Source organism: Neolamprologus brichardi, chromosome 11 (genome assembly GCF_056152115.1).
Source record: "Neolamprologus brichardi isolate AB-2024 chromosome 11, ASM5615211v1, whole genome shotgun sequence".
Classification (NCBI taxonomy): Eukaryota; Metazoa; Chordata; class Actinopteri; order Cichliformes; family Cichlidae; genus Neolamprologus; species Neolamprologus brichardi.
In genome coordinates, this window is record NC_142114.1 from 11991002 (window position 1) to 12011773 (window position 20772).

General features: G+C 42.2%; 1 protein-coding gene across 5 annotated transcripts in view; it reads left to right on the top strand.

Moving 5' to 3' along the window:
• Nucleotides 1-20772, top strand: part of oxr1a (oxidation resistance 1a) — a 170772-nt gene that overhangs the window by 81832 nt on the left and 68168 nt on the right. The window lies entirely within an intron of this gene.

The window sequence follows — 20772 nt, forward strand, 5'->3', positions numbered from 1 at the left end:
ACATGCATTTCTCACTCAGCTTAGCTTCCCCTTGTCACCTCTTCAGATGCTCTCCCCATTACACAACTCCTGATTCATTTCCTTCACATAATTTTTAATCATGTGGCTCTGATGAGAGTTGTTCCTGTGATGAATTCTATTTCTGGTGGTGGTGCTGGTGCTGGTGCTGGTGGTGGCTCTGCCTGCTGTGGCTCTCTTTCTGTGTCAACCAGTGGGTTGGTACTAGTGCCCTTTAGGGAGCTGACTTTTTGGAGATAATGAAATGAGTGTGAGCTAAACTAATTTCCAAACTGATGAATGCGGTGCATCCTCTGTTCACTTCATTGATGAGATTTACTTCACAAGCTGCTTGGGTTGAGGTTAGAAGGTGGAAGTGTGATCTGCGAGGTATTTCTTGCTGTAGGCCTGTTCTACTTTTATTTCACGGTCCCTTTCACACTTCCTTATTCTGGCTTTATTTGATTTTTTCAAATGTGTGCTTTAAAGCAAGTCATACCAAATCCAGATACATTGTTATTGTTGCTTTTGGACTCGATCTTTAATGTAGCAAGCTGATGAAGTTATCCGTAGCTGTGGAGTCAGATTTGAAGGAGCAGGGGAAAAAAGTGATGTAAAGCTTATAAATACCGCAATTAAAATGACACAATCCTTGGGTATGTAAATTTTAGTGATATGATGCTATTAAGGGCATGTATATGTGAGGGGAAAAAAGCATGGAAACAAGAGTAGGATTGATGGAAATTGAAGGCGATGTAGAGGAGAAATTAAAACCGAAAGACAAAGTGAGCGTTGACTTTTTAAATAGCTCCTTGCTTGGCACTTAAAATCACCTGGCAGAGCAGAGAGCACTGAGGACTCTGCCAGATTCTTATGTTTATTGATAAGCTCAGAATAATAATTGAAATGATGATATTTACTTATTTTACTCCCCCGACTTTGTTTACCTGAATGGATTAAATGGCTTTCATAAAATACATGAATAAGAAAACAGGAAGTAGCAATAAGATGGCTACTCCTACCTTTAACAGCAATTAGCCTTCTGGACAACAACTATTATACAATACAACAGAGAATTTCTTCAGAATATCACTTTTTATATAATGGACTGTATGGTGTGGTCAGTATTATTAGCCCCCTGAAAAACTGAGCTTTTTATTGAGCCATAGCACAAACCACTGATGTGCAAAGATAACTTACTGTAAAATTAAGATAAAACTGAGCATTATCTTCCAATTAGCATACAGTATAAAAACTTCAGCAAAGGTTCGAGCTGTCACTCTAGAAGACATCAAGGCAAAAACTAAAGAAATCAGTTTAGATTTGAGAAAACAAATTGTTGATACTCACAAAGCAGGAGATGGATATACAGAGTTATCACAGTGCTTCTAAGTGTCAAGAACTGGAGTGAGACATATCATCAAGAGAGCCACATAGTGCAGAACAAGCCTGGCAGAGGTAGGACGCCAAAGATTTCAAAAACTGATGAGAGATGTGTCTAAACAACTGCCAACACAAGAATGAATGACTTAGCCAAGTCGGGAATTATAGTCTCAAAGTAGACAATAAAATGCTGCACAGGAAGGGTCTCTGAGGTAGGAGACCAGGAAAACCTCATTTTCTGCAGAAGAGACACCTACCTCCTCCTCCTCCTTCGGGATTAATAAAGTATTCTGATTCTGATTCTGATTCTACAAGCCAGAGTGAAGTACGCAAAGGACAACCTGGAGAAAGATTATGCTTACTGGAACGCGTCCTCTGGACAGATGACACGAAACTAGACCTCTTTGGTCACAGAAACCAAGCAGTCAGCACCAAAATTGGGTCGTTGCTGTGAGCGACTTATGTTGTGTGCTTGACAACAACCAACAAAACATATGTCGCTCCTGGACAGGAGCTACCTCTAGAAGACCAAAGTGAACATTACTGGCTGGCCTGCACAAAGCCCTGACTTGAATCCAAATGAAAATCTGTGGGGTGAATTGAAGACCAAGGTTCATGCCAGTAGATGCTTTAGAAATTCTCAAAAGTAGAACGTGCTGGGATTGCTCAGGAGGCAAGCGTGAGACTACATCAAATGACTTCAGGCTGTTATCCAGAAAAAAGGATACACAGCTGAGGCTAATAATTCTGTTCTCATCTGTAGGAGTAGGGAGTAGTGAAGGAGTGAATGATTTGGGATAAGGTAAAAGGTCACTGTGACCTCACACATTCATTAGCTGGTTGTAACAAACTTTCACAGAAACATTTATGCAGCTACAACATTTTATAGCCAAAAAAGCAAAGATCAAAGCTAGACAAACGTGGATGTAAATTGCACCAAGCAAAGGCATACAACTGTACGATGGCAATTCTAGTCTGATGCCCTTGCAGCTCTATTATTAGAGTTCTTGGTACATTTGAATTTCACTTCATGGCTGAGCATACAGTCTGATTAATCATGTAAATCAGTGCAGCAGCCGTGGCTGTTCTGCAGGGAGAGGACAGCTTTAGAGTTGAGTTGCTGCAGGACCGTGCCACTTTAGGGTCGCAGTGCACCACTGAGCAGGCACGATTTGGCTCAAGGTGTGCCGCTCTACTGGTGCCACACCAGTGAACTTTCTATAGTGATCACACATCGACGCCGCTGCTTTAAGCAGGGCATTGAGCGAAGAACGGACTGATCCATCAGCTCAGTCGGCAATAATCAATAGAGGAAATTGTGGGATAAAAGCTTGGCCACACAGGTGGACTGGCTGTTGACAGTTCGGCCCGCTCTTGTCATCCATTACCAATTCAATGGCAGCTGCTGGCTCTTTGTAAAAGCACAGGGTCGGAAGTCACAGTCATTCAACCATTAAATGAAATGCGACCGTGACTTATTGTGCTTTTACGGCTTTTAACTACAAAGTAACAAATTGTACAAGGTTCCAAAGCATGAGTCATAGCAGTTAATCATTTGCTCTGGCTAGCGTTGGCCTAGATAAACCACAATTAGATCAAGGCCCGACTTTTCACATGACTACAGAAATACTGCATCTGCCAGTCATTTACACGGCTGGATCACATAATGAGACATTGATGAGCGACTGTCCCATCTCTCTATTTCTTATCGCGATTAGATGTGGAGCCCTGTGGCATTTTTAAACCCAGGCCAGGCTGCTCCTGCAGGGATGATCATGCTAATTTATTCTAATGGGATAGCAATAATGTGGCAGGCCACTTGCTGCGCTTGTCTGCCAAGCTTCAGACAGACCTGTCATTAGAGGCACATAGCAGATTCACAACAGACGTTTTAATAACCCAGCCAATGAACCTCCTACCAAGGCGACGCCACCTCCGAGGGTAAGTGTTGATGGTGTTCTTCAATTAAAAGTGCTACAGTTACTGCTGCATCCTGTAACTCAGAACGAGGAAGAGAGCGCGCAGCATCCAGACATGACGTTGATGAGGATCAGCCATTGCTCAGACTGCTCATTTCAGTACATGATTTGCTCAAGAAGAATTGATGGATAACTGTATAACTCTACATACATGCTGAAGGACAAAAAAGGGTGTAACCAGAACAAAAAGAGAACAAAGAAGTAAAGAAATAAGAAGAAAAAAGGGAAAATGAGAGGGGAATACACAGAGAAAAGAGAGGCTGTGGAAGAGAGAAGTGGCAAAAGTAGGAAAGGAGTGTGAGGGGAAAAGAAGAGAAGTGAGGAAAAAGAAAGGGATGGGATGCAGAAAGCGGGTAGAGGCAAATGGGAGTAAAGGAAAGGAAAACACTGAAAGGGAGGAAGAAGTTAAAGGAGAGAAACTATGGGTAAACAATAGAAAAGAAAAATGAAAAGAAAGGCAAGGAACGGGTTTTACAGGAGAATAAATAGGGAAGGAGAGAAGAGTGATGGAAGAGAAGGCTAAGGAAATTTGACACGAACAAAGAATGAATGGGGAAATGAAAAATGAAAGGAAAGAGAGAAGGTAGGACAAAGTAAAGAAATGGCTAATGAAGGAAGGGGGAAGTGGAAGGGAGGAAAATATAAGATGTGAAAGGGGTAAGCTAAGCAAAGAGACGACTGAGGAGGAAATTTAAAGAAGGGAAAAGGGGGGAAAAGAAGGCAAAGGAAACAAGATAAAAAGAAGTGAAAGGAGGAGAAATGATTGGCGCTATAATGAAGGAAAGTAAAACTAAAGACAGGGAACAAGTGGAAAGATTGGCAATAGAGAGGAAATGAAAGGAGGAAAAAAAGGAGAGGCAAAGGAAAGATTCTTGAGGGAACGACACTTGACACCAGCTCTCCCCAGAGTCCCGGCTTCTCCGTCTGACAGCCTCCTAGTCCTACTGCCACGTCTGACCTTTACATCATTATAGCCAGCCTCAAGCCTGCACTCCAGAGCTTGGCGGGAGAATGCCAAACAGGAGATGAACCTTGTGTCCCCGCAACTGTAGACTCATTAAGGATGACTTACTGTGTTCCTGCCTACAACAAGCGCATGCGAAAACTGCTTCATCACACTGTGCTCTCATTGCCGTACAAGTGCTCTTCAATCTCTTTATTCTCCGGGGCTGATTCATGCGCTCCGTGCCTATATGGAAGCACATGTGGGTCTGACTCTGCCTATGTTTGTGTACCATCTCAAGTTAAATATGGAGACGGATTATGGCTATAAGGCATCTTTGTATGGACGCAAAGGCAGAGCCCTGCACAGCATGTCACCGCACCTAATGGCTTCTAAGAGGAGAGCTGGATCCTCCCATTCCTGTTATTTCTGCTCTTTCTACCATTTTATTCCCCAGTGTCTCCTCTGCTTTCCTGCCTTTTCCAACCACCCCCCATGTCTCACCCTCTCTGTCTTCACAGTCTCTACCTTGTTATGCTCTAATGTATTTCCTGTGTTTCTGACCGGGGGGTACCGGCAGAAGGGTAATCTGTCTCAAAGACAGACGGACAGCTCCACAACAGATTGCTACAAACTGTGGCACCAACCGCCGCTGAAGTGCTGCAGAGGGGCATTTTATCACGTTACGATCTAGTCTGGCTTAATTTCTCAACTGAGACAGCTAAACTTGTGCTCATGCACATATAAGCACATATGAGCAGACCGTTGCCTACAATAGTTAAAACCGGACCTGTTCATAGAGGGTTTGGTATGCAACTTTGTTAAAAGCAAAAATGATCATCAGTGTTTTCTAAATTTACAATTGAATCTTTACATTTGTTTTTGGTTTAAGTGTGCTACGTTATAAACTAGTTTTCTATTGATTATTGATGGGGAACAATCAGACTATCACATCAGTCAGTCAGAACCTGTTTCTGAATTCCCATCAGGATCCATCATGAATAATTTCCTTTTAAACAAGGTAAACTGTGTGAAATTATTCGAATGCTGCTGTGCACACCTCGGTGAGCACTAGCGGCTTGCAGGCAGATGCAGAGGCCCGACTTTGCCGGCATAGCATTGTATCGAGGGGAGCTGACAGAGGAAATGCTAATAAACAAGGCGGGTGTGCACGTGGCGGCATAACCTAACACCCCGAGAGCGGCGGACCCTGCCACCGCCACCTTCTGACTGATTATTCCCCTGTTAGTTATTCATTGGATTCTCTCTGGAGGGTCCAAGAGGGGGAGGAGTTGGTGTAGCGGTCAGAATCCCATTAGCAGCTATTCACAAGATCGAAGGAAGTGTCGGGTTGAGCGTTGGAGCTGGTGTCCTGTTGCTCCTTTACTACTTTGTGTTTGTGTTTGTGTGTAAAGCCATCGCTACAGCAGTTGTCCTTGAAAATAGTACAGTTTTTCCCCAGTCCCCAGCAGCAGCAGCATAGTCACAGCATGATGTAGCAGGAGGAGCTAATCACTACAGCGGCTGACAGTTACAGCCAGCGCCGCGAGTGCTATACTTGTGTCACTCTTGGTTTCTGTGTTTGATATAATTGTCTCAGGTGGCACATCTCTTGTGTTTACACATCCGGACTGTAGCCAGGGGTGGCAGTTACACACAAGGCTCTTTAAGACATCCCCTCTGCTCTTTTTCTAGTAAAATGGGACAAACTTGAATTTCTGAAACTAGAAAAGAGAGATAAAAGAGATGAAAGCAGTGTAGTGGAGCATTCAGGTTCATTTGCAAATTGAGTAATGGGGAACTCCCAAGATTGTGCAGTCCAAAATTCAAACTTGTAGTCTCAGACATGCAGTGGTAGACAGGAAAGTTGGCAGTGAGGCAAAGAGTCCAAATAGAGACAAGACAAAAGACAAAGCTCAGTAGGTAGAGTGGTTGCTCCATGATCGGAAGGTTGGGGGTTCGAATCCACTGAAAGGCTACAGTAAGGTACTGTCTCTACACACTGCTCCCCGGGCGCTGCATTTGGTGTATGGCGATTGCTTCACTGGGTGAATGGGTTAAATGCAAAGGAATAATTTCCCTACAGGGACTAACACATTATTATTATTATTGTTATGTGGAATGTTGGAAAGCTTGACTGACAAGAACAAAATGACAGAGAACAATGGGAACAAGGGACTATATGTGTTACTGGTGGTTGATTAACTGATTAAAACTGCGTAAAAAGTCAGCCGTTTTCCTTTGTCTTTTTGTCTTTGCTCTTACCAGTTACAGCCACTGCTGAGTCCACGAGGAACTCAAAATTCCATAGTCCCCACTTGCCCCTGGGATGCATTGATACATGTTTTGTTGCTCCTATTATGCTCCATAGTAGTGAAACATCTGGATCTAAAGGGTTTTTTTTGACCAGTTCAATTTTCATTCCTGTTTTATTTATATAGTACAATCACAACAACAGTCCCCTGAAGTTGCTCTATATGTATGAGAAATACCCAACAATAATACAGATTAAAACCCCAACAATCAAATCAATGTGAGCAAGCACTTGGCAACAGTGGGAAAGAAAAACTCCCTTTTAACAGGAAGAAACCTCTGGCAGAGCCAGGCTCAGGGAGGGACAGCAATCTGCCACGGCCTGTTGGGGGTGAGGGGGAGGGAGACAGGATGAAAAAAAGCGTCCATTACAACCAGAGAAGATGCTAAGACTTGGTATCAGGGCTGATCCAGAAACATTTTTATGGATCATTAGCCGCGAATGAAGGCAATAAGAGTCTTATCCTTCCCACAATGCAGTGTGCTGTGTTACAAACCTTTGCCTTCTGGTGTTGCTGCTCGCTGCCTTAATGACAGACATGAGAGTGCTTGAGAGTGAAAATGACTTTGAGAAAATCTGCAGAATTAGATTATCTGAGCTGCTTATGATACCAAAAACTAATATTTCTCCTCTATTTTTGTCATCAGGAAAGATCAGAGTAAATATATTTTCAGGACGCTGCTTCTTATCACCATGTAAAACCCAGCGTTTCTATGGTCACATCATTTCCAACAGTTGAGAGGTGAACATCTCAAATGCAGGAGGATAATTTTTATTGTGTCAAATGATATGCCAGTAAAGGTACTCCTTTTATTTACCTGCTTTAATATGTTCACCACCATGGGGTAGTGTGTTTCCAGAAAGTTTTTAGTGCAGTCAGAAGTAAGTTTGCAGTTTATAGTCCATTTTTCTAAATACCTGGACTTCTACATTAGCATCAGTGCTTTCTCTGCATCCAGCGATTTTTCATCTTCTTCACATGTTGTACTCAGATTGTCCCCTCTAAGCTTCCTCCTGGATCTCGGTACTTCCAGGAGTAGCTGGTCAGCTGACCTAAAGGACCGACAGGGTGTGTAGGGATGAAGAAACCCTCCACACCAGAAGAGAGGTAAAGCAGGGCAAGATTGGGACAGTATTAAAAAACAAACATAAGAATTTTAAAATAAACTCTAAAAGACACAGGCAGCCAGTGCAGTGAGGCCAGCACAGGGGTTATATGCTGTCTTGTACGAGTTCCTGTTAGCAGTCGTGCAGCAGCATCTTGAAACAGCTGCAGATGTGAGATCAACGACTGACTGACTCCCACTGACTCCTGCGTTTCTTCCACTGGGTCTCACCGTTTTTTTTAATCCACAGAGCTTTTATATTTGTGAAAAAAAAGATAAAAAGTGAGCATAGTTAGTGAGTACAGTGTGGTTCATGTGTCAGACATGTAATTTTCACTCAAAAGGTGCAATTTTGAGTCCCTGCTTTCAAATAATTGCTAATGGCCACTTATTCTGTTTTAGGTGAGTAAGAGGTGACTTCAGACTCACTGTTTTTGACATGAATGTGTTCAGTGCAAATGGACATTAGGTATGATGTAAACTTCAGCTGTTAGTCATATATCTGTCTGATATACATTTCTGTAAAGATTAGGTTGATATAACCTATCTATTAGTTTGCTGTAGAACTCCAGACGTAGTATTTGTGGTCTGGAAAGAGAGTTTGGCAACATTTGTTCTATTAGAATTACATTTCATAAAGATGAGTCAAACTTTAAACCAGACAAATGGAAATATCCTGCTTACTCACTGCTGAGCTGTTATTACAGACCGTGTATGATGCAGACTATAAGGACAAAGGAGGACACTCTTTTGCTATGAAATCCACCTTAAGTGTGAGTTGCCACTATGCTTTGCATCAGTATAGAACCTTTATGTTCTCCACTGAGTGAATAAGAATGACAGAGGGATTGGATGAACGTTTGTCAGAGAGAATAACCGTTAAAATGAGAAGGGAGAGAGGGAGAGTAAGAGCCATCGGTCACGCTCTGGCAGCAGCACCCACAGCCATGCCAGGGTGCTTTTGCCAGCGGTGCTGCTTGTGTGCGCTGAGATAAGCTCAAGCCTTCCTGCCTTGGCGGTATAGGCCGGTCACGTAGAACCAGAAGGCAGCTTAGCCCCACTGCAAATCCAGTGAAGTGTCTTACTTTCACTTCCTCCCACACAGCCTCATTCTCTGCCTTTTTCAGGGTTTCAAGCTTTCTCTCTCCTCAGCGTCTCCCAACTCTTGTTTGACACTGCATGTTCACTATAGAGATCGGTGTTTATCCTTCCTAGGAACCACCGAGTTAGCAGAAACATGGAAGAGGTGGAAAGATGTTAGTCATGCAGATGTTTGGTGTGGAACTACAGCTGGCATATTCACAGCTACAGCTGGAGTTTTCAGGTTTGAGACTGTTGGCTGGGTAAAAGAAGTAATTTAAATAAACAGGAGATGAATTCTTATTTTTTTTTTAGCCATGTTCAATTTGAAGATTTCTTAAAAGGCTAGCCATTTCACACCAAGTAGTGTAAAGCTAGATATACAGGTGAAGACAAAATTCTTAGCCCACCTATGAAACTGAAAGTTTCTCTCAAAGTTTTGTGCGCAGTCAGGGGTTAAAATGGGATTCAGCTTTTTGGGGAATCCTAAAATCAGTTGTAGTGGCTCAGCATGGTAGAGCTGGCTGTGATCAGTTGACCTGCAGCTCTTTGTGGATGCACACAACTGCAAACTAACCTGTTTATCCTGCACTAACCTGCAGAGTATTTTCATGCAACCTTTAAATAACACAGTTGGTCTACCTCAGTTTGTTTCACAATATGAAAAAGCATAATGTCACATGTACAGACCCAATATCTGATTTACAAACACGAGGACTTACATGTAAGCTTTACATATCCAGTTTATGGAATACCACTAAGAGAGTCCTTACCTTTAAATCTAACCTCTCTTCTTCCTCTCCTGTCCTGTCTTCCTTACTTTTCTCCATCTGTGAGTGAAGTTGGCTCTATGTCTTTTCTCCTCCTGTGAAATACAGCAACTGGACTTTTAGCTAGCAACACACTGTGTGACAAACTGCACACAAACAGTTTGTGTGTTTGCTGAGGTTTGTTAAGCTGATAGAAATGTTGCATTTGAAATTACCTGTCACATAAAAAGTATTGCTCCCTTTATGCTCACTCGTCTTGTTCTAGCTGAAGTATGCGACCGCAGCTTATGGACACTTTCAATCATTCCTGTGCTCCGCTAAAAAGTAAAAACATCAGCCTACTTTAACATCTGACTTTGGCACACGGTTTTGCATCTTTCATATCTTTTTGTGCGACGCAAACAGGATTGCCTCTTATGCTTTAATGCTCAGGCTCGAATTGGTTCGATGTTTGATGGCCTGCAGTGAAACCTAAAGTAACAACCCAGTTTTGAAAATGTAAGAAGTAGAAAGTACCGATATTTATTTAAAAATGTCAGGACTAAATGTAAAAAGTTGTCAGACAATAAATACTCAAGTAAAGTCCAGATACCTGAAATTTCTATTTAAGTACAGTAACAAGGTATTTGTACTTCATTATTTACCACCTCTGACAATAATAGAGTTATTAAACAAAAAAACCCCAAAATGACCAAGACCAGTATTATTAGCTGGAAAAAAACTGAAAATTTCTTAACCATAGCACAAACCACTGCTGTGCAATGATGTGCTTTAACTCTGTAACACTCAAAGCTTGTAAAATCAAGTTAATACTTATGATTTTCTTCCAATTTTACACCCAGTATTAAAACCTCAAGAGTACGACCTGTCAGAAGCTACTAAAAACTAAAGAAGTTAGCTTAGAAATGAGAAAAAAGACTTGTGGATGCTTACAAAGTAGAAGGTGGATATATAAAGTTGTCACAGCTTTTCCAAATGTCAAGAACTGGAGTGACATGTATCATCAAAAAAATTCAAAGAGAGCCACACAGTACAGAACAAGCCTGGCAGAAGTAGGAAGCCTTCAAAGACTGTAAAGCAAATTAGTGAGAGATGTGTCTGAAGACCCCAGAACAACTGCCAAGATGTAAATACAAGTCAAGAGTCAATGAGAGTCGACAGTCGTGACTTGGCTAACTGTGAGCCTGCAGACTGAAGTATGCTAAGGACAACCTGGAGAAAGACTATCCATACTAGAATCGCGTCCTTTGGTCAGATGAGACAAAACTAGAACTTTGGCCAGAGAGAGCTAATGTTAGAAGAAAGAAGGGAGAGGCGTACCACCCAAAGAACACCCTCCCAACAGTGAAACAAGGAGGTGGCAGTATCTTGCTGTGGGTATGCTTCAGTGCATCTGGAACTGAGAATTTCAATTTCAATTCCTTCAAGTTGGAAGGAATAATATGTGAAGATTTTGAAAGAAAACCTCAAGTAGTCAACAGCAAAACTGGATCCCTAAAACATGCGTTGCTCCTTGAGAAGAACTACCTCTAACTCTGACTTTAATACCACTGAAAATCTGTGGAATGAACTGAAGACTAAGAACAAGCCAGAAGACCGTCGAATCTGGAAGAGACTGAGAGATTTGCCAAAGAAGAATCGGCTGGGATTGCTCAGGAAACTACAATAAACGACTGCAGGCACAACTGACTATTAGCATCAGGTGGGGTAATAATTCTGTCCTCATCTGCATTGTCTTCAGAGATTGGTTATGTGCAGTGTAATCCAAAGGTTATAACAAGATTTAAAGAGATTTGCAACTTTATGTGATGCAGAGTTGACGATTGGTCGTGTTTTAACCCAGTTTTAAACTACAAACTCAAAAACTACAAACCTTGCTTAGTTAGCTTAACACACACACACACACACACACACACACACACACACACACACACACACACACACACACACACACACACACACACAGCAGTCTTTGCACACACACTAGGGGTTAAGGCAGTTTGGGTAATATTGTACAAGAACTTTGACAGTTAATCCTGTGAAAGCAGCTGTGCCTACAGGGTAGCACAGTCTACACTGCATGTTGATAAGAAAAGCCTCACAACAGCATGCCCAAAGGGCTGCATTTACACTGGGCAGCACCAGAAGCAGTCAAATCACACTGTTCTTGCAAACCTTAATTGGGATATCTGATACTTGTGGATGGGCTTGTTTTCTGTCTGTAAACAACAAAGCAGTAATTAGTTTTATTCAGGTACTGCTTGTGGTAGCACCTGCAGTGTTTTTAGTTTGATGTAGACGTATCACGATGTGCGTCTATGCACTTTGAGCCCGTGCACAAGAAGTGTTTACATGCATGTACATACCTGATTTGATATATCCGCACTGCAATATGAGAGAGGTGGACAGACACATGCACTTCAGACCCGCACAGACACCCAGGAGGCCTCAGGAACCATTTTCACAAAGGTTAATAGTATGCTTTAGTCATCCCCAGACAGCAATGGAGCCGCTTTGATGTTAACTTGGTTACAGGGAGGGAATGTCACCTCTGTTTTACCAGGTTTTGACTTTTTACTTGTGCTTATTATTCTCGGAGCGCTCTCCACGTTCTTATCCAGACCAGACTAGCTGCTCTGCGGAATTAATCACATCCCATTGGTGCCCTCTAAACTTCCTCTTTGTATCATGATTGCAAACAATAGGAGTTAAAAGGTGACCTGAATGCAAATGATATTTTCTGTATTGAAACGGTTGGTTGTATTGCAAAGCCAGACGAAGCGGCTCACAACCAAATTTATGCAGGCATTGAACATCTCTGGTTCCATCAATATTACACTAATTAGGCTGCATCCAGAGTGAATTAAGGTGAGCATCCATTTAGCCAAATGCCATGTTTATAGAAGAGGAGGTATTGTTACACCTGTAGTTTAAAGAGGAGTTGCAGCTGCTGCTGCATGCAAATGCTACGAAACCTGTTTGCTGTGGACAGACTTGTGTATGCAGGACAGACATGCAACTAAGAGGATAAGAGGTTCACTTATCCTTAGACTGTCTCAATGTTACACGGATCACAATGATGTTAGCCCTGTCCCAAATGGCCTTTAATATATTTGTCTGACATTTGTCATTCCTGAATGTCCCCAGAGATGACGCGTGCACTCCCTAAATCAGTTCTGTGCACCTTTTGTGCCCTTAGTTTTTCATAAGGAAATGATATGAGATTAACTTCAAACAGACCTTCACATTCCCCTGTTTCAAGGACACTTAATGTAGATTTGTATCCACAGCATAGTATGCTGTCATATGTATGACTCAACACTGTGTGGATCTAAATCGCTGCACTGAATCACATCTTGGCCAGCAGCAAAAGCCACAGAGATTTGTAGCCACCAAGCCGCTGTTAGGTTTTTTTTTTCCCCTTCTCCTTTTTTTTCCACTTTGACAGAAACAAAAACATTAATGTTTTCTTCTGGAGTGAAAGAAAGCAGTGCAAGGAAAAGAGGCTGAATTTACTGCAGCACCACAGTAAAAGATCTATGGGTCGGATTTATTGGCCTGCCGGTGTAATTACGTTGACCGGGGAGTCTCTCGGTGGCCCTCTTCTCGTTGGGCTCAATTTATAAATGCCACAGAGGCAGTAATCCCACTGTTTCCCCACTTAGTTTGGAAAGGGCTGTAGCCATCCTCTGGCTAGGATTGATTACATATAGCTCAAATGAAGAGTAAGCAGTTTTCCACTGTCGAACGCCAAGACCGGCCCCAGCTATTGATTCATTTTACAGCGGAAGGAAAATAAGATCTGCCACTTCGCATAACAGTTGCTATTTGTTTCTCTTTGCTTGTGAATTTATGGGCTCCCGTTGTTTAAGAACGGCTCTATTTCCCCAGTATCTAATGTACATACTAAAAACAGAAGAAACCCTACTTATGCGACGGCAGGCGCTGTAAAGCATTATTACTCAGTACCTTTAAGGAGTCGATAAATCTCACAGTTATGGATGATATTTATGGAAAAAGTAACCGAATTTACGGCAGCACTGGAATCGGATTGCTCGTACGAAACACTACAAGTTGTGTTAATGTGGATCCTTAATGATATATAACTGTTTGATCTGTGTCTTGCATTGTTCATTGCTAATCGTTTTCAGACATTTTGATGCAGCTGAAAATGGTTATTATTATCATCATCAGTGATAATAATAATAATGATACAACTTTGCTGTCATCCCAATGTTTTGTTTTTAGACATTATTCATGCAATAAGCACTCAGCAGAATAATGTTCATTGTTACTGCCAGACTCCACCTTTCCTACACTGAAATCAGATGTTATGCTAACTTATTAGGGGATTTATGTGAAGTACATCTGGTTGTATTCATTTTAAATTGGTATTGTTAAATTCTACTGCACAGTTTATGCTTCACTATCCAGTTTCACATATTGTCATAACTTTCCAATCAGCTCGAATGTCGTGTTTGATTGGAGGAATTCCAGGGTTACAATGTTATTATGGCAAAAACATATCAAATGGATAATGAATATTTGCTAATGTTTGGTGAAGTACAAGACGAGAAGTATTTTTTTTCCCATATTTTTATGGCTGTGTTACTTCAGAGTGAGCAATCACTTTAATTTTTGTAGCATCCATTGTACTTGTGGCTTTTATCCCATTAGTGGATATAATGACAAGGGATGGGAAAATTTGGCTGAGCAATCAACGGCTAGAATCGCGACTCATCCACATCCACCTTGAGCTCTTCTTCCTGGCCTGATTAGAATGTGGAATACTTTATATTCTAAATGCTTCTGGGGCCATGTTTGCCATGTACTGGTTTATTCAAGAGGAAGAATAGCTGGGGGACAGGATTTAGTCGGCCAGCACAGTACGCTGCCTTTTCGCCACACGGGTCATTGCTCTGGACATTTGCTGGATGGCAGGGTTCTGGAAAACTGCCACAAAGACGTGAAGCAGCAGAAGTTACATACATACAAGTTTGAGCTCTACAAGTATTGGTACAGCAGGGGAAAACACACAGCCATCAAAGGACAAAGCTGTTATGAAAATGGGCTTTAAAATTGCTCTTCATGGTTTTGATTCAGTTGAATTCCTATCAGTTATTTAGGAGAAGTGAGTTGTCTTTGGTTTTGCTACTGACTTATCTGAAATCTATTTTTGCCTTTGCAATTTATTTTGCTTTGTAATGCATTTTGTAACTACCCCAAAATATGATTGTATGATGAAGACAAAACAATAAAACCACAGTGGATGCTGAATGCCTCAGTGCTTAGGTGCAATATCGGTCTTTAGACACAACAAAGCAGTGTAAAATAAAATAAAGTAAACTTTACCCAGAGCTATGTGTTGCAAAGCTGTGATATTATATGTCCAAGCAAACAAATGGAGCATAGACACAGCTGGTCAGCTCAGGTCTCACGTAAAGAAATGACCTTTTCTCACAGTGTTGCCCTACAGAGGTCCGGCTCCAGCTCACGCATCTTTAGCCACGGTTCACCAACAGCATTCTTTATGTTGGTGTTTGTCACAGCTAGACTTGTACAAAAAAAAAGTCAATGGTCTCTTCAAAAAAGGGAAATAGTTACCCATCTTGTTTAAAAGTTCCTCTCTTGGTGGTCACCGTGCTACTTTCTAAGGGATTTTTTTACTTTACAGCTGTAGCTGTTTACAGCCCCACGCACTACACATTTTGTAGGAAGCATGAAGTTTGTGCCACTGGGCTACATCCATTCATCAGAGAAATGTGCATCAAACAATATGCATCAAATTCTAGATCCACAGTCTGGTTGTTGTAAGCTAAAGTTGCTATCTTTGTCTTTATAAGGAGGGAAAAAACTAGCATAGCTTTGTTCAAAGAAATCAACCAACGTTTTCTAAAGCTAAGTAAAATGGTTAATTCTGCTCATTTAAGCAGGACATCAATTAAAAAGATCTTTAAGGAGAGTAACTTACCTTTTAAAAGATCTCAGCAGTCTTTAGACTAAGCTAAGCCAACACATCCCAGCTTTAGCGCCATCTAGGTCAACCTTTTAGCTCTGAGCGAGAAATCGAATTAATTTATTTTCCAAAATATTCCAAAACATTTTCAACTCAATTTATTTCTCATTTCATTTTTACCCCTGCAGTTTTTATTCTCACACTCAACCTCTTTGTGTCTCTTTAAAAGGCTATTCAACCCTACTCTTTAAATGAAAGAAAATCTCTGAATGAAAAAAAGACGTCTTGAAAAAGGCACAATCTTATCAAAGTCAGATTATCATCAGCTTTCCCTTTTTCAGTGAGAGACAGTAAGAAAAGCCTTTCAGACGATTTTTGATTTGTTCTGTAGGATATTTATTTTTAAAAGATTAACCGATTTATATCTACGTGAAATTAACATTCACTTAGCTACATCATAAGCTGCGTATCGATAGACTGACACCATATTTAACTTAAATGTGTTTCATTAACCGAGCCAGAGTGATTCATTAACGAGTTCCTCCCTGCGCAGTTAATTACGTCGTCACTGGGTCCTAATTCACTCATGTAACTACTGTGGACTCATCCAAAAGGTTGCATCCATTTAACCACGCTAACATCTCGCACCTCGAGTGATGCAATATGCCCCCAGCTCGTAACTTCCCCAACAAATTATCCATGTACTGCATCTCCTGGGGGGGCAGAGATTCATTATCCAATTTAGCGTACTCGTGGAACAAGTGATATCAGGTGATAGATGAAAAGAGCCTGGGATGACGACAGTTTTACAGCGGACGGAGAGCGCGCGCAGAGGCTCTTAGCATCTTTGTCGGATTTAAGATGTCCATTTGGCTCTTAATTCCCCCCACACCGCCCCCCATCCCACAGCACTTGGCTGTATCTCGTCACAGAGTCTAATGCCCGTCCAGGGTGAAGAGGCTTATGTAGAGGATTCTTTGTGCTTTTGTGCTTTGGCTGAAAGCTGAATGATTCATGTTAGGCTAATGATGAAATTTATGACTGTGTCTGCGTTTAAAAGAAAGCAATTAACTCCTGAAGAGTTCAGCTTGGATAATAAAGTGGACGCAGACATAACAGAGCATTTGTTTTGTTTATGTGCCCCGGTGTTGTAGCACCGCTTTTCTGCCTCCCTGTCAGGTTTATTGTGGACTCAACCTTCAGTGCAAGGCTGGGCTTTATTATTTTAATAAATTGCCTTGTATGAAGAGAGCAGTGGTGCATGTCTGATGCATGTCCCTTCCCTTCCTTCCTCGCCCCCTCCTTCTTTCTCATCCACTATCATCCTGCTTCTCCCTTTCGTCTTCCCTCGCTCTCTCTTCCTCTGCGCCTGTAATTAAGCATCTTCTGGTGGCTGTCAGGTAATTATAAACAGAATTTTGCCACGCAGTAAAATGAAAAGCATCCACACAGATGGAAGAGAGAGGCAAGCGGTTGGTGCTTCGCACCGAGCCAGCAGTCATCATTCGCCGGGGGCCCACCCAGCCTCTCGTGGCGGCTTCAGACAGGGCGAACGCCCACAGAGGATAGATGACCAAGAGTAGAGGGGGTGGAAGTGGCGGAGAAAGATAGCCCGCTCTGACGGCACCGCCCATCGATCACCACTAGCCACCTTGTAGAACTGTCCGAAGAGAGAAAAAAGGCAATAACAGGGGGGTGAATTGATGTGGCGGCAGGTCAGTGTCAGGCTGCGTGCTACAACAACAACCTTAGCCATCACCTTCTTGTTTCCTGTCTTTGCTAAAGGCATTAAGCTAAAACACAGAGGCTTATTTCAGCACTCTGACATCATGTATCAACCTGACTGTGGAGCCTTTATTCATCCAGTCTCATTTATTCCTGTATCTGTTTCTCTCTGTGTACATAAGACTCTTAGAGGCAACTAAAGATCCACTTTTTGGATGATATATTTGGATCCCGTGGTCACAAATCCGCATTATAGTGAGGAGAAACTGTTAGCTAAGGTCTTCTGAATGAGTTCAATATAAAACCAAATGTATAAAAGAGCACAACTGACTGTGACAAGCAGCTTATCTTCTAAAATAGAACACCTCTTTTAAAGGTTCAGTTTTCCCTCATGGCAGCAGTGTTGTAGTTTATGTGTTGTATCAAAGTTTAGCTCTAACCTTGAAGCATGACATTGACCTTGCCTTTTTGATATAAGCTGGCATGAGATTTGAGATTGGTTATCTCTACTCCAACTCGCAAGGCTGTAGCCCAGCGGAGAGCTTGATGATTTGCTATTTGATGGCCAGTTTAAAAAAAAACAAAAAACTCCAAACACTGACTGAAAGTACTCATTGAACTACTTACATGTGATCCCTTCTCATTTCTGTCATTGTCTTTGCTAATAAGAAGGCACGCATCTAATCTTTACACTAAGCTGGGCTATTGGTCTCTTGGCTTCAGCTCGACAAACTTGAGTGTGGTGTCGATCCGCTCAGTTTGGTCAGAGAAGAATTTACATATTCTAATAAAAACATGTACAGACTTAGAGCTGAACAAGCTTCTTGGATGAAAGGTGTCACCCTGCACGACATGTGTTAAAGTTCCCTACAATAACCTAGATGACTGAGAACCTTTACGGACATGTACAGACACGGTGTTTACAGCTCTGTCACACTCTGCAGTGTCGCACTCCAGCATCCAAACCACACCCCAGCACCACAAACACAATCCTTCTATTTCTGCACTTAAAAACAGCGCTGCTGCACATTCATGGAAAGAACCTGATCAGTGGTCTGCTTGTGGCTTATTTAGCAAGTCACAAATACACAACAGTGATACAAGAGGATAAAGCAGCATTCGCTTAAGTGAGGTCCTGGCTTGTGTCCAGTCCTCAATGCATGAGCTTGAAGTGTGCTTTCTCTATGCTATCCACCCCACAATCATCATGTCTGGTTTCAAAACACCATGATGCCAATGCACAAAATCCTCAGCTCGGGACTTCAAAGCAGGTCTTCACAAATCAGTGAATGACGTCACTCAGGCTGTGTGCATCTCTCTTATGCAGTCTATGGTTAAATGCATGGTTACTCACTGCTGCTTGCATCCCACTGATAAGAGTTTCACACATGATTTAAATATCAATGCTAGATTATGACTCATGGGCCAAATAGCCTCGCACAAATGTTTGTATAGTCCCATGTAAGCAGCAAGATGGAAGGTGCTCCGCAGCGTTCGTGCAAAATCAAGGCAAACATTTGAGTGACAGCAGTCACACTTATATAATCACTGCTCTGAGTAATTAAAAGGCGCATTTCTCCAGATGATCCGGTGACTCAGCCTGGCATTGTTCTGGCTTTAACAGGCACCACACAACATTCGATTCATGTTTCCCTCTCATGAATATTTGGCTCCTGCTGTCAATGTGAAAAACATGTTCATCTGTTGTAGTACTGACAAGCTTTTGAGAGGCAAAGCTTTACTTCCCTAGTGAAACAGCCCGAGAGAAAGCGGCATTTTCTGACAAGAGCTGTTAAACACCTGTGATTGCTGCCATTGTCTGTATGCCTCCGCTTGATTTCTCCTGGCAGCAAACCGTCTTTATTGGTCGTCATCTTGTAAGAGCTGCGGGATAATAGAGCATAACGCTCATGAAACACGGGACAATGTGTGCTGTACATTCTGTGCGTACACTCCAGCTCTGTTAGATGCTTCTAGAAATGCCACGTGAGATGCGTTCACTACAAGCAACCAGTGCCGTACACGGAAAGGCTCGTTTGTGTTTGCCAGCAGGTGCATTTGTGTCACACGAGTGAACTCTGCGCTGTGTTTTTCTAGTGATTTCCACTGCAAACGAAGAAAAAAAAGTCTGGAAGAAAGGGCAGACTGTGTGAGAAATGGGCGTACAGTAAGCGTGTGCACATGCTAACACAGGCTTTACAGTGCATGCACATGCTCAGCGTGTTGCTTCAGCTCAGACTGCTTATGCAACATTACTTGTGACTTCTGTTCATTGATAACAGGGAAAGTGGCAGCAGCTCCCCGGTGGCCTGCGTGTTTCTTCGTAATGAAAGCGTCCCTGTTCTCAGGATTAGGTGCCACCAACCTGGCTCTGAATGGGAAACTGCTGAGATTAACACCCAGATGATGACAAAGGCTCACGCACAGCACCCTCTCAGGCCCTTTGCTGACAGCAGCTGACATCAACTGTTTTTTTTTTTTTTTAATGCAGGTACTTGAACAGCAAGATTTCTCCATTAAACAAAATGGTTCTCAAATGCTGCTCTGATCCAGATAGAAATTATTAAGAAAGGTTATGATATAGCTTTTGCGTGCCTTGTAAACACGCAACCAAATTAGAACGTGTCCCTTTAGGATATTGTAAATATACCCAATATAGTGGTCTGTACGTCACACAGAAACGGGATAATTTGCAAAAATTCAGAAGGACATAACAGCGTAATAAATGTCAGTTAGCTAATTTGCTCCAGGGTCTCTTTAATCACCTCTAAAATACACGAAATACACACATCAAACATGCAGGCTTAAGGAGAACGTAACTCATATAATTTCCATGCAATGATGCTCATGTAGTCGGATGAGCACAGAGGGAATTCTTTCATTTTTCCCTCTTTGGTCACATTTACGGCTTAATTAGAGAGTGGAGGAGTTCTCTGAGAAAATAGGTCTTTAAAACTAGATTGGGTGTTATTGTTTGGCGTGCACGACTGCTCGGTATATCTCTAATCCTATGAGGTTACAGCGCAGAGGATGGCTCCCTCTGAGAATGTTATGGATGATTTGATGACCGCTCTGGGCAGCTGTACAGCAACACAGTACATCACGCAGCTACGAGGCCCCGCAGTGGGGTGGGGTTTGTTGGGGTGGCGCTGGGCCAGTGTAAACACATTGCTCAAGTGCCAAATGTACCAGCAGGGCACTACACAAGGTCAGAGAGGAAAGAAGTGGGACAGGTGCTCATGATTCAAAGTCAAGTATTCAAATATCTGCTGTCGAAGTTGTTTGTGTGCTATATTCTTTTCATTTTTGAAGTAAAAAAACACTAGTTTGAACAGTCCCCCTGCTTGAGGCTCACATATGTTTAGACTGGATCTGTCACAGAACACCTCTTCTCCCGCGTGACTGCAGGGCAGCTGAAACGCAGCGCGATAAGGTGCCAATCATTTGTAATAGCTGATTAAGTTGTTAATTAAAGAAAAGTTCGAGCATTCGGGCTTTCCGGCTTATAAGCGTGTCTCT